Source organism: Linepithema humile, chromosome 1 (assembly GCF_040581485.1).
Source record: "Linepithema humile isolate Giens D197 chromosome 1, Lhum_UNIL_v1.0, whole genome shotgun sequence".
Taxonomy (NCBI): Eukaryota; Metazoa; Arthropoda; class Insecta; order Hymenoptera; family Formicidae; genus Linepithema; species Linepithema humile.
Window position 1 is genome coordinate 30,550,052 of NC_090128.1, and position 15,374 is coordinate 30,565,425.

The 15,374-nt window shown below is 33.1% G+C and overlaps 1 long non-coding RNA gene across 1 annotated transcript; it reads right to left on the minus strand.

The window, feature by feature from the left end:
- Positions 1-125: 125 nt before the first annotated feature.
- LOC136999704 (uncharacterized) lies at positions 126-3,043 on the minus strand. Its single transcript, XR_010890023.1, has 2 exons — positions 1,170-3,043; positions 126-1,086 (listed from the first exon to the last, which is right to left on the minus strand). It is a non-coding gene; the product is annotated as an uncharacterized lncRNA (long non-coding RNA).
- Positions 3,044-15,374: the final 12,331 nt, after the last annotated feature.

The window sequence follows — 15,374 nt, forward strand, 5'->3', positions numbered from 1 at the left end:
AGGTAATAGAATAAATCCATTTTATTTTCCACAATTAGTTGATCGTCTTATGATTAATATTAGATTATTACCCCTTTGGACGAATATTTACACTGATAAATTTGGTTATGGTCGCACACCTGCGTCTAGTGCATCTGTGGAAAGTGAATTTAATAAAATAAAATCTTTACTGTTAAAAAATTGTCCACTTTTGCGTATTGATGCTTTTATTCAAAAGCATGTTAATTATTTGCATGGTATTATGAAAGTAGTTGATACATGTGACAAGAATCCTCCTGTAAACGCACATGATGAATTTCATGTATCATTAACTAACACGTCTATAAAAGAGCCTACAATTAATAATAATTTATTAGATAAAGATATTTCATGTCCTGCATGCCAAGATAATGATCAGCCAACAGGTGCACATATTTGTTGTTTATGTGAAAAATATGTTCATGCATTGCCTCAATGTTCTGTATCATTTAATGACGACGAAGAAGGTCACGGTCAACGTCGTATATGCATGACGTGCAAAAATGTTGAAAATATAAAAGATATTTTGGCAAGTCGTGAAGTGGAGAATTGGCGAAATTTAGAAACAACAAAATCATGTAAAAGTAATGCATTGTATTTAGGTAAAAATAAACACAAATTAATAGATTCTTTGACGTGTAAAAAAGCAGTAAAGATACCTATTTTAAAAACCGGTAACAATTTATGTCTAAAATCTTTAAGTATAAATGATGATAACTATACTATCACTAATACTTGCGCATTTGATAGTATATTTCAAATATTATTTGCTGCAGGACATGATTTTGAAAACATGCTAACATATATGAACAAAATAGCAGAATCAAATTCATTCTTTAAATTAATTATTAATTCTATAAATAATGGAATTACTCTCTTTTCATATAAATTGCGCGCGCAAATACTTTTAGAAATATTCCCGGTTTCTGATGTTGGTGATTGCAAATATGTAGATTGTTATACAAATGTAGGCTATCTAGCAGGTATCCTGTTCAATCCAGTTCCAAGTTTTGAAGAGACATCACGTTGCAATTCTGGTTGCTTGCCACGATATAAGAGAGAAATTATCTATAATTCAAATAGATCAATTAAAAATTGCGGAAACATCAATTAATAATAATTTCGATGAAATAATAAAAGAGAGCATTTACGTAAAAGGTGAACATCCTTGTTGCTCAAAAAATTGTCCCGGTGTTGAAACGACAACGCTATCTAAAACAGGCAAGATTTGAATTATTAAACATAAAGTAGTACATTGTTTTAAAAAAATATTAGTAAAAGAAAGATTATAAGAAACAAAACGCACATGTTGGAACGGAAAATATTGCGTCACTTGTAGTACTGCTAGACTGAAAGAAATTCAAAATTTGGTTAAATATTTTCTTTATTTTGTTTTTTTCTTTCTTCATAATAAAATATTTTTGTGCTCCGACACATTTGCGTTTTTATACTTAAAGCTTTTTCCACACATTTTTTATAAAAGTACTGACCTTTATTATTAAACCGATATTTATTTTTCAGGAGATATTGTCATTTTCGACATCTTCTCATCAACAAATATGGACTTCCATATTAAATTGAACGATATTCATAAATTGTTCCAAAATCCATTAAATGGAGTAAAATATAAATTACTTGGCGTTGTTGTATACAAAAAACCCATTAGAACAAGAGGTATACGAACAATCGGGCACTATACAGCTATGTGTTTAAGAGTAGGACAGACATGGATCGAATATAACGATCTAGAACAAAAAGAAAGAAATGTTAAAGAAAAATCTTCCGTGACACCAGCTTTATTAATTTACAGCGTTTCGAATTAAAAGTTTTACACTATTTTAAGATATAATTATTCTTTTATAATTTGTATTATAAAACATATTTAATAAAGGTTTTTTTAAATCACAAGTTACAAAATTATTTTTAGTAGTACGAAATAGTATTTAATAGTACAAAGTAGTATGAGAAATAATTAATAATGTAATAAATTTAATTCCATTCATCTAATAAAATTTTCAAAAGCTTGGAAAGGAATAAAATTTTGAAAAAATTAGGAAACAAGACTTATTTTTTAGATTAGACAAAATAGGGGTTGTTTTAAGGGGTTGATAAAAATATTTTAATGTTTTCTGGGGTGGTACAAATTGGTACAGATTAAATACTAATAGAATCTCTTTTTATTTTTGGTTTTTGAAAGATTTTTATTCTGTTGATTTGATGTCGAGTTAGCAAGACCACAATTTTCTTTAAATAACGAGGGGTGCAAAATTATTTCCGGTGGTGCAAAGTAATACATAATGGGTAGTAAATAATGGGACAAATTTAGTTTAATTTCGCTAATTAAATTCCTAAGAAATTGAAAGTGAAATGGACTATTTTGTAGGTTAAACGAAATGAGGGTTGTTTTAAGGGGTTAATGGAAATATTTTGATATTTTTTGAATGATACAAATTAGTACAAATTCTGCACTAAAAGAATATGTTATATTTTTTAATTTTATTATTTTTTTTTTTTTTTTTTTTTTTGGGTCCTGCTAGCTTGATATCAAGTTAGCAGCGCCACGATTTTTTTTGTAATGGCATGAGGTACAAAATTACTTTTTGTGGTACAAAATAGTACAAAATGGGTACTAAAAATTCCGATAGGTCGGATTTGATTTTGCTGATTTGGTCCTGCTAGCTTGAGAGAGGTGATTTGCGCTAAGGATGCAAGATGAAAATATCCCCCACTACTATTCCCCTTGCTGCTCGCTGTGCTCCTCGCTTCAAACGACACGTCAAATACGCATTTGTGTGAATGGGCGTGACGCTTACGATTGTTTCACACACGTATACCGTTGCCGGCGAGGGACACCATACGTGCCGGTACGTGTACATGCTCGAAAATCAGTGCCTGGATACTTAATTAAAGTGTTTGGTAGTATAGTTTCTTGGACCACTAAGAAACAAAATTGTATGGCATTATCAATGACTGAAGCTAAACTTATAGCGTTGTGTAATTCAGTTGTGGATGGACTTTAGTTTAAAAGGTTGTTAGATTTTAGTATAAAGACTGATAATATTACAATATTGTAGGATAAGAAAATAGACCGATGTATGTGCATAAATGAGAGTGTGAGTAAATGAGAGTATGAAATGTATGTGTATAAGTGAGATGTGAGAGCGAGAGAGAAAAAGAGAAAAAAATTAAGAAAAGAGAGAAATGACGTCCGACAGAGAAAATCGGCGGCATATCGAAAAGGTAACGGCATCGTGCAAAAGACGCAGCGGTATCGCGCAGTAGAGATAGCGGCCTTTTAGATTATTCGGCGTCTTTTGAAAGCGGCACTTTTGAGGAACCCTTCCTAAGCAACTTTGATTGTTTATAAAAACATGTAGCGTAGTGTGTGTAGTTCAGTGTCGTCGGTGTAACCCTATAAATTCGGGATACCACGAGCTCAGAAAGTTTAGTTTGATGATCGTCGCCAACGAGAAAAGTAACGAGAAAGAGTTAAGAGTAAAGCGTTAAGAGTTGTGCGTACAAAAATAATAGTTAAGAGTTGTGCGAGCGAATAGTCTTGCGAGTTCTATGTGAGCAAGCAAATGACTGGCTTTATCAATTGTACCCAATATATTTTACTAAAATAAATATATACATTCTTATAATCTACAATATTTGAGGACAATCAATCATGTATCTTCTTAGTTAAGAATCCGGAAAATAATCGAAGAGTTAAACATATAGATCTGAATAAAAGTTTGTTTGTAAGAACTTTAAACATAGAGCTATACAATAGGAATATATTAATGGTAAAGATCAACAAGCAGATATATTAACTTAAAGCTTTAAGGAGGCGCTCGTTTGAGAAGCCGAAGAATGCAGGATTTCTTAGAGATTTTTTTTTCAGCTGAAATAAAAGTTACCAGTTCAAAATTATGTGGTTATTCTATTTACAGTATTAAATATAAAAAATAATTTTTTTAGGAAAAAATAATAATATTTTTATTTAAAAATAAGGCCGTGTTCCTGGTACCTTGCCGCTTATCTTGTGTACAAGATAGCGGCCATTTCTTTTATCTGAAACTAGAAATGAAAATTTTTTTATTAATTTTATATAATTACTTTCTGGGTGAAATAATTTTGTAAAAAGTTAAATTACACTAATTTTCTTGCAATAAATTCAGAATTTTTTTTGGGAAAAATGCATTTTTTTTCAAAGTCGTATAAATTTTCCATTTTTCGCATTTAAAAAATTTTTTTTTAGTTTACCCAGAAAGTAATTACATAAAATTGATGAAAAAATTTTCATTTTTGGTTTCAGATAAAAAGAATGGCCGCTATCTTGAACACAGTAGGCGGCGAAGTACCAGAAACACGGCCTTATCTTTTAATAAAAATATTAATATTTTTTCTTAAAAAAATTATTTTTTATATTTAATACTGCAATTAAAAAACCACAAAGTTTTGAACTAATAACTTTTATTTTAGCTGAAAAAAAAATCCCTAAAAATGTTGCATTTTTCGGCTTTTTAAACAAGACGCCCTACTTAACAAGTGTTTTATTTTGTAAGAATCGCAAATGTTTAAGTTTGAATAGTTACCCAAATAAAAATTTTTCTCGATTTTCTCTGAATATATACGGACCCTGCATGGGAAATATTAGCTTGGAAAATCCAGACGGGTCCTGGTTTTTCGCTATAAATTCTCCACGATTTTTCTTAGGTTTTGGTTAAAAAATATCTATCTGTATTTTTTCCTGGATCTGGCCGGTCCAATCAGGGAAAAACCAGTATTTTTATTCTGAACTTTCAGGTTGTGTTAACGTTTGTTAAATATTTTACGGCTCAAAATAGTAATACCTTAGAGCATATTAAAGAGTTACGGTTCAAAATAAAAAAAAAAGCGGTTTGAAAAGTACAAAATGTGTGATCGCATATTCGCGGCTTCTCGTCTACTGTTAAGGAAGTGAAAATATCGGGCAAGGACAAAATTAGAAACAAAAATAGCGAACATTGAAACTGAAAGTGACTCGTGTGACGAAAGTGACTTGATAAAAAACAAGTATTCGCGATCTAACGGTAATGAAGCTACTGATAGTGCTGTAAATGAGAATGTCTATCATGTACGCGACGAAGAGGAAACTGATGGCCTGGAAATATTTATGGAAAATAACAATTTAGAGCTCGAAGATGATATGTCAGATCCAGAAAAAAAATCGAGAATTCAGAGCTCGAAGATGATATATTAGAATCAGAAAGAGAAATCGATGAATACAATAAAGGTCACAATAATGAAGATGAAATGGCTGATGAAATGGAAAAATTACGTCAGTGGATTGTAACCAACCAAATTCCACACAATCAAGCAGATGAGTTGTTGGATATTTTACGACCTAGATTAATGTCACTTTTACCCAAATCTACAAAAACGTTTATAGGAACATCATTCGCAAAATACAATATCGAACAATCCAGGAGAAAACCCAAGTAAAATAAGGGCCCTAGGCGAAATTTCAATACAATTTCTAGAAAAAAACCGTGAAAACAAGCCTGGACCTGGGTACATTTTAGATAACGGATCCGTCCATGCCCGCCGTCCCCCATTACATATGGGTCCAAGCTAGATTTCCCGGACAGATCCAAACTATACTCGAGGAAAAATATCCAGGGCCAGGCTTTCTCCTAGACCAGATTTATAAAGCATTATAAATTATCCACCAGCATTATAAATTATCAGTAGATTAGAAATCTATATTTTAAGTTGAACAGTCCTATTTTAAGTAAGTTGTATTATTTTGTGAAATGTTACTTTAAGTCTTAAGTTGATTTTATTTAATGGCATTAAGAGAGGGTATTAAAAATAATGTCATTTCATTGCTATGTTTTATGTTTTTTATGACTCTAGATCCGTTTTTGTTTTTCTCCCTAGTTATGCTGTTAGATATAGAGAAAGAAATCCGCCTGCAAGTATGTAAAAGTATTTTATAAGTTTTATTCAAATATACTTATTTTGCTCAAGCACGATACGTACAGTTTGTTTAACTGCATCATAAAAAAATAATTCTCATATATATTTAAGAATTTTAGTGCCGCTTAAATTTATATAACGGCCACAATTTTTCAATGCAAAATTTTTTTTATTTATTAGAAGTATACTAAATAATTATATATAAAAAAATTAAATAAGGCGTGTTTTTTTCATGCATATGTATTTTAAGTACTTATAACAATTATTATCACATGTATTTGCGGCCGCACTCTGTCTCCAATTATACTAACAATTATACTATTAATTACATTAAATTATTATGTGCAACACTATAAATGTGTTACTTCCATATTCAAAATTATGTATCGCAAACTGAACATCATGCAAGCATTGACAGCATTAAGTGAGTAATCCAAAAATTTTTACATAAACGTAATATTAAAATAATAAAATGGCGCAATTTCATAAATACTTCTAATATTTTAGAGAATTAATACATTATTCATACATTTGTTTACACGATACTCTAAATGTATTCAAGTTTTAGTTTTATATAGTGTCATTACTGTCATTTATACTTGTAATCAGAAATAATTATAAATTTAGAATACAATAAATTTCTAATTCGTTCAAACGTTTTAACTTCTACAATTATACTTCAACTTAATAACTAATAAAAAATATGTCGTTATAATATTTAGTTTTTACAGATTTTCGAAAGCTGCAAACATTGAAGAAATCTTGCATGATTATTGAATTCAATTCGCAGGCGTTAGTATCCGATTATGTTATTAAAAAAAGAAATAAAAAATTATTAATAGAAAAGGCAAATGATATAATTAGCATTTGTCTTAAATGTTTTTCAATTGTATAATACTATTGTTGAAGAACGCGTCAATAATAGCACCTCTCAGGTGATGTGGAAATCTATTGTCCGATATTTATTATCTTGTTGCATTTGTGATATGACATTTCTGAGGTTGAGTATTGCGCACCTTAGTTATGCGTGTTGTTTGCGCGTTTGGCGACTCGTTGTTAGCATGCGAGCAGCAAGCAGGGGACAGGAGGCGTCAATCAGAAAATTGAGCCAAAAGTTGCAACTAATTACCATTTCTGCTATAAATAATATTACTATTAATAATAAATTAATTAAAAATTCACAAATTTTACAGCCGTATTGTATATTTTTAACTTTTGATGTTAGAATTCAATACGATTGCAACTCAATAATATGATTTTTAACTTTTCGACCTTCTTTTAAACGATTTTTTGGAATAAAATATTATTATAATGACTATCTTTTTTACCTCACATTGAAAAACCATTGAATAACTTTTTCTTACAAAGCAAAAATGTCTTCACTTATTTTTATTTTTCGTCTCAAAGGAATGTTTGATAGCGATATTACGCACCATAGTAAAGAATGCACTACAGTTAAGAAACCAATTCTTGATGAATCATTAACATAAAATATTTTTGGACAAAATAATTTTCTCTCTTTGATACAGCATTATTAAATACTATTTTGTACTAACATAGATACGATAAGAAATACATAAGAAATGCAATAATGAAACAGATCGCGCTACTAAACTCGTTAAATTGTGTTTCGCGACAGTGTTGTATAGAACGATATATGTAGCTCTGCGTTCTATTAAGCCTTAACCAAAGGTTAATGCAATACTGTTGACTGTACTTTATTATTAAATTTTATTTTGCATATATATATATTCATCGGCCGCATCGATCGTTTTCGCCAAATGTTAATATGAGTTCGTCGGCTACATCGATTGTATTCGCGGAATATATATGCACTTATTGTATTCAAAAGATTAAACGCATAAAAATTAAATGTAATTAAAATATTTAATATAAACTAAATCAGCACTCGGAATTAGTTGCACATTTTGGGCCGATTCCCGAGACGACGCCTTCTGTTCCCCCACTACCGCCCGGCCGCTGGCGGCCGAGTCGCCGATAGCTCTGGTTCAGAAGCGTTTTATATAAGAAATAGGCTGGGTTGTGTTGAGGCACCTCTTAGAAAATAGTAATATTTTCTTCGCTACATAAATAATGTTTATTTTCATTAATACATAATATATACACAGGGTGTTTCATAATGTCCGTGCCAACGCTCGTGTACGGATAGAGTGCGGTAAACTGAATAGAAAGGTCCTTTACCATTTTGCAATTTTCGCAATAGTAAGTGAGATATTAATTAAAAGGGATTGACGAATAATCGCGCGTTGATCGCGGCTAGATCGTAGGCTGTACGCTCTAGGCGTGACAGCAATGAGAATCGCATGGCAACGAAAAATAACAACGCATATCACTCCTGCTCTCGCTACGTGTTATTTTTCGTTGCCATGCGATCCTCGTTGTTGTCACGTTTAAAGTGTACAGCCCACGATCCAGCTACACGCAACGCGCGATTATTCGTCAGTCCCTTTTAATTAATATCTCAATTACTATTGCGAAAATTGCAAAACGGTAAAGGACTTTTCTATTCAGTTTACCACACTCTATTCGCACACGAGCGTTGGCACGGACATTATGAAACACCCTGTATACTTAAGAGTGGACTTCCGAAAAGTTATCACCTCCGATTTGGCTTATAATCAGCCAAAATACTAATTTTCTCTAGTGAATAAAATTCCCAAATGGAAGATGAATGCTTCTTTTTAATTATAATTTTTAAGAATGAATTGTGTTAAGAATAATGTCATTCCATTGCTACGTCTTATATTTTCTATGGCTTAGTTTACACCGATTGTTTAGTACTCGTACAAAATACTAAATCTGCTTCTCCGATAGATATAAATTGTTTAGTGTAAAATCTACACCAATCAAAGAAGCTGATTCAGTACTTGGTACGCGTATTAAACAATCGGTATAAACTAATCCTATGACTTTGGATCCGTTTTTGTTTTTCTCCCTAGTTATGTTGTTAGATATAGAGAAAGAAAACCGCGTGCAAGTATGTAAAAATATTTTATAAGTTTGATTCAAATAAATTTATTTTGCTCAAGCACGACACGTACAATTTGTTGAACTGCATCATAATGGAATAATCCTCATATATATTTAAGAGGTGGGCCCAGGATTGCAACAATTAAGTGAGACAATTGGCTTTAAAGCAAGATTATATTTTTCCTTTGTATTACCTTTGGCTCGCTTTTAAAAATGGCCCAAAATAAGAATAACAGTTATAAAATTGATCCATTAAGTGGTAATAATTTTGAAGCCTGGAAATTTTGAATTAAAACAATATTGACAGAATTCAATGTATAAGATATGATACTTGTTAAACACAGTGATGAAAATTATGATACATCGAAGCAGAAAGAAGAAGCCAAAAAGAAGGAAAATAAATGCAAATCTATACTTGTACAATGTATTGATGATACGCAAATAGATATTATTACAGATAAAAAAACAGTATATGATATGTGGATAAGTTTACAAGAGGTATATGAAAAAAAAAGTTTGTCCGAAAAAATATTTCTTAGGAGGAAATTAATGTCGATGAAAATGAGTGAAGGAGAAAAGTTAGAATTCTTTTTATTAAAATTCGACCGTGTTTTATGTCAGTTGAAATCGTCAGAAGCTGATATAAAAGAAGAGGATGCAATTTGTACACTTTTGGTAATGCTTCTCGCATTACAAAAATCATATGAGACAGTGGTAACCGTCCTTGAGAACATGTCAGTCGAGACGTTAGACTTAAATCATGTACAGGCAAAATTAAGAATAGAGTTTGAGAAGAGAAAGGAAAATGATGGAGATCAAAATGAATCAATAAAGAAAACTGCATTTATATCTAATATAAAAAAATGTCACATTTGTGATGAGAGTGGTCGTATTAAGAAATACTGTAAAAAGACATCCCAAATTCAACCAAGTTATAATAATACTTAAAAAAATACATTTCGGGGAACTAGAGGTAGGAGAGGTGTGAATCAAAGCAGTACGAACCGTGGGAATGCTACTAACAAAAGAGGTCATCGAGGTTGGAATAATCAATCACATCTTATACGAAACAATTACAATCAACAAATGAGAAAAGGAGACTATGTCGAAACGGATAAGACTCGCGAATATGGTATGTTTTATAAGTAGTTTTATAAAAAAATTTTGTTGAATTACAAATAGAGTATGATAAAGTAAATGGTATATTGAAAATTAACCAAAAACGATATTTGCTATAAGTTTTAAAAAGATTTGATTTTGAAAACTGCAAACAGCGTGTAACACCTATTGAATCTAGATTAGATTTAACTGGAATTGAAAATGATAAAACTACAAATAAACCAGTAAAAGAATTAATAGGCTGCTTAATGTATTTAATGTTAAGTTCACGTCCAGATTTAAGTTTTGCCATAAACTGCTTTAGTAAATATCAAGATAAATATCCGAATTCCGTGTAGCAACATCTCAAAAAAATATTAAGATATCTCACAGAAACAAAGAATCTAAGTTTAGTTTATATTAGAGAAGAAGAGAAACATCCACTAGTGTGTTATGTAGATGCAGATTAGGGAGGAGATGTACATGCTCGAAAATCAGTGCCTGGATACTTAATTAAAGTGTTTGGTAGTGTAGTATATTGTACCAGTAAGCAACAAACTTATATTGCATTATCAACGACTAAAGCTGAATAGCGTTATGTAATTCAGTTGTGGATGGACTTTAGTTTAAGAGGTTGTTATTAGATTTTAGTATAAGGACTGATAATATTACAATATTTGAGAACAATCAAACATGTATCTTCTTATTAGTTAAGAATCCGGAAAATAATCGAAGAGTTAAACATATAAATCTGAAATATAAGTTTGTATATAAGAACTTTAAAAATGGAACTATACAATTGGAGTATATTAACGGTAAAGATCTATAAGCAGATATATTAACTTAAAGCTTAACAAGTATTTTATATTGTAAGAATCGTAAATGTTTAAGTTTAGATAGTTAGAGAGGGCATATTATGAAGCATTATACATTATCAGTAGATTAGAAATCATTATTTTATGTTGAACAATGCTATTTTTAATAAGATGTGTTATTTTGTGAAATGTTACTTTAAATTAAAAATAATTTTAGAGAATGTCATTAAAAGAGGGTGTTAAAAATATTGTCATTCCATTGCTATGTTTTATTTTTCTATGACTCTAGATCCGTTTTTGTTTTTCTCCCTAGTTATGCTGCTGGATATAGAGAAAGAAATCCGCGTGCAAGTATGTAAAAGAATTTTATAAGTTTCATTCAAATATACTTATTTTGCTCAAGCACGATACGTACAGTTTGTTTAATTGCATCATAAAAAAATAATCCTCATATATATTTAAGAATTTTAATGCCGTTTAAATTTATATAACGGCCACAATTTTTTAATTTATAATTTTTTTTTCCTAGGGGCATACTAAATAATTTTATATAAAAAAATTAAATAAGGCGTCTTTTTTTCATGCATATGTATTTTACTTATAACAATTATTATCACATGTATTTGCATCCGCACTCAGTCTCCAATTTGTGACGTGGCGCTTTTCGAGCGCCGTCACAAGGGCGATAGCCCGGCCGAGGGAGCAAAGAGTCCTGGTGTTGCTCCTCGCGTGGAGAGAGCAACCCGCGAGACTCAACAATCTGTACGCGTTGTTTTTTTTATGTCGTTCCCATTTTGTATCATTAATATCGTTTTTAAGTTGTAAGGCGAGACTCCGTGCGGGCGGCGTTGCGTGTTTTGTGCCTCAAGGCGAAGATGCAGCATCGCCATGGAGGTCGGACGCCGGGGGATCATCAACGGGTGTCGCGCGTTAGTGACCCCACAGCAAAAGATCAGGTACCGCGATTCCGTCGCCTCCGCCATCCAAGCCCTATCTAACTCCGCTTTGGTTTTAGCCACAAAATCAAAGAAGCGCAGAGACACGCAGCAGCGGACCTCGCCCGGCTGCAGACGGCTTCGAGGACTCCGAAAATGCTGCACCCGGAAAGACCGGAGTATGGCCCGGCCAGCCTAACCAGTCTCTTCCGGGAACATCGACTCATCAACACATTATCGGTCGAAGGATTTGAGGAAACCACAGAAAGCGGGGGGGGGGGGGGGGGGGAGCGCTCTGGATGAACTGTGGGCGGTTCTCAGGGGCCCCCTTTTTTGGAAAATCGGCAGGATGCGCAGGAAGACGACGCGAGATGAGAGGGACCTACGTGCAGAGCGCGAATGAGTTACTGTTCAGTGTGTCGCAAGTGCGCGAGGACGATCATGAGGACTCAGCCCAACGACGCCGAAGACGCCGAAGAAGTCCACTCGATGTAAGCCGCCTCTCGGGTAGCCGTAGAGTTCCGTCCGGTTATGGCTGGTAGCGTGAGTCTGTTTTGTATTTAGTGTCTCTCAAAACAACTAACCAAGATTTTTGATACCGTAAGCGCGTATTGACGCTCAATTACCGCGTGTCCAGCCGGCTCCGGATATCGCGTAAAAGTCTCTCCGCCTTGCGTGAATCAAGCGCCGACAGTCTCTTTCGTTTACCGTTTCGTTTCGTTACCGTACCGTCTTTCCGTTACCGTTTCTGTTTGAAGATACCGATTACTACCGTCTTTCTTGCGATACCGTTTGGTTACCGTTTGGTCGCGTTATCACTGTATCGGAAGTACCGTGGGTGAATGTCCGCGGGCGGATTTTGGTTCGGGAACGTTCTCCGCGAGATTGCTGTTACCGCAAAGTTAGCGTCTCGGCGAGAAACGTGAAAGCCCGCGAAAAATAGCCGTTCCGCGACATCTCATTTCTGGCCGTTAGGCTACCGTCGTTCAAAGAGTATTTATTTGGCCTTCACCGGCCGCGTCGGATGGTCGTAAGATAAGTTATTTGTTTTGCTGGATATCGTCGGATCAGCTGCGAATTATCGTGATTGCGTTTCCGAGATTTCATGTAGTTATCGAACTTTATTCTTGTTACCGATTGATTGGGGCGAATGGTCTTACTACCGTATCAAACTATTTCCGCCGTATCGGCTCCGGCCGAACTATATAAGCATCTTTAACCTTGTAACCGAATCACTGAAATACATCATTGTTAAATTTTAATTATTGAGTTGTCCTTTTGTTCGCCTCTCACTCCAGATATCTAACGTTAAATAAAAGAACTGCGCCTCTCTGCCATATACTGAGCGGGGAGTGGCCGAGCATTCTAGAGAACTGTTGAAGTTACCGATACCGCGGTGCGATTACTCGCACCTGGCGCCCATTTCCGGTTACCGATATCGCGTGAGTTACCTTGCTCCCGAATTTTGTGGAGTACCGCGAGTTACCGAATCGTGCAGTTATTGCCGATTTCGCGAGTTACCTTGCTCCCGACGAGCGTGGAGTACCGCGAGTTACCGAATCAAGCATCTATTTCCGATACCGTGAGTTACCGATTCGAGCATTTATTGCCGATACCGCGAGTTACCGAGTCGTGCATTTACTGCCGACGCCGCGTAAGTTACCTAACTCCCGAAGATTGTGAAGTACCGCGGTTACCGATTTCCATTGGGTGTGCTCCCTCGGATCTGGCGTGATTCCGAGGCTAGTTCACGTCGCAAATTATACTAATAATTATACTATTAATTACATTAAATTATTATATGCAACACTATAAATGTGTTATTTCCGTATTCAAAATTATGTATCGCAAACTGAACATCATGCAAGCATTGATAGCATAAGTAAGTAATCCAAAAATTTTTACATAAGCGTAATATTAAAATAATAAAATGGCGCAATTTCATAGATACTTCTAATACTTTAGAGAATTAATACATTATTTATACATTTGTTTACACGATACTCTGAATGTGTTCAAGTTTTAGTTTTATATAGTGTCATTACTGCAATTTATACTTTTAATCAAAAATAATTATAAATTTAAAATACAATAAATTTCTAATTCGTACAAACGTTTTAACTTCTACAATTAAATTTCAACTTAATAACTAATAAAAAATATGTCGTTATAATATTTAGTTTTTACAGATTTTCGAAAGCTGCAGACATTGAAAAAATCTTGCATAATTATTGAATTCAATTCGCAGGCGTTAGTATCTGATTATGTTATTAAAAAAAGAAATAAAAAATTATTAATAGAATAGGCAAGTGATATAATTAGCATTTGTCTTAAATGTTTTTTAATTGTATAATACTATTGTTGAAGAACGCGTCAATAATAGTATCTCTTAGGTGATGTGGAAATCTATTGTCCTATATTTATTATCTTGTTGCATTTGTGATATGACATTCCTGAAGTTGAGTATTGCGCACCTTAGTTATGCGTGTTGTTAGCGCGTTTGGCGACTCGTTGTTAGCATGCGAGCAGCAAGCAGGGGACAGGAGGCGTCAATCAGAAAATTGAGCCAAAAATTGCAACTAATTATCATTTCTGCTATAAATAATATTACTATTAATAAAAAATTAATTAGAATTTCACAAATTTTACAGCCGTATTGTATATTCTTAACTTTTGATGTTAGAATTCTATACAATTGCAACTCAATAATATGATTTTTAACTTTTCGATCTCCTTTTAAACGATTTTTTGGAATAAAATATTATTATAATGACTATCTTTTTTACCTCACATTGAAAAACCATTGAATAACTTTTTCTTACAAAGCAAAAATGTTTTCACTTATTTTTATTTTTTGTCTCAAAAGAATGTTTGATAGCAATATTACGCACGATTGTGATCAATACATTACAGCTAAGAAACCAATTCTTCATAAAACATTAACATAAAATATTTTTGGACAAAATAATTTTCTCTTCTTGATACAGCATTATCAAATACTATTTTGTACTAACATAGATACGATAAAAAATACATAAGAAATGCAATAATAAAATACGGATCGCGCTGCTAATCTCGTTAAATTGTGTTTTTCGTCAGAGTTGTGTAGAGCTCTGCGTCCTGTTTAGCCATAGTCAAAGGTTAATGCAATACTATTGACTGTACTTTAAAAAGATTCATTAAAATGGGGAAAGATAATTTAAACTTTCTGTCTCACTGTGATGTAGTCTACAAAATTTCACGTTTGGAGTGTGAGGCTACCTATGTAGGACAGACAAAAAGACAATTAAATACAAGAATAAAGAAACACAGGACGGACATTAATAAAAAAATGGCTCTTCCTCTGTTATTTCTCATCACAAATTAGATTCCACCCATGAATTCGATTGGAATAACATCCAGATATTAGATGAGGAACCTTCTTATATGAAAAGACTCACTTCAGAGATGATTTTCATAAAAAGACAGAAAAAAGGCTTAAATAAACAGAGCGATACTGATTTTTTACCAGAAGCTTAACAACAGGTTTTAAACTTATTTCCACCAATATGGTGCCATGTTCCTCTCCATC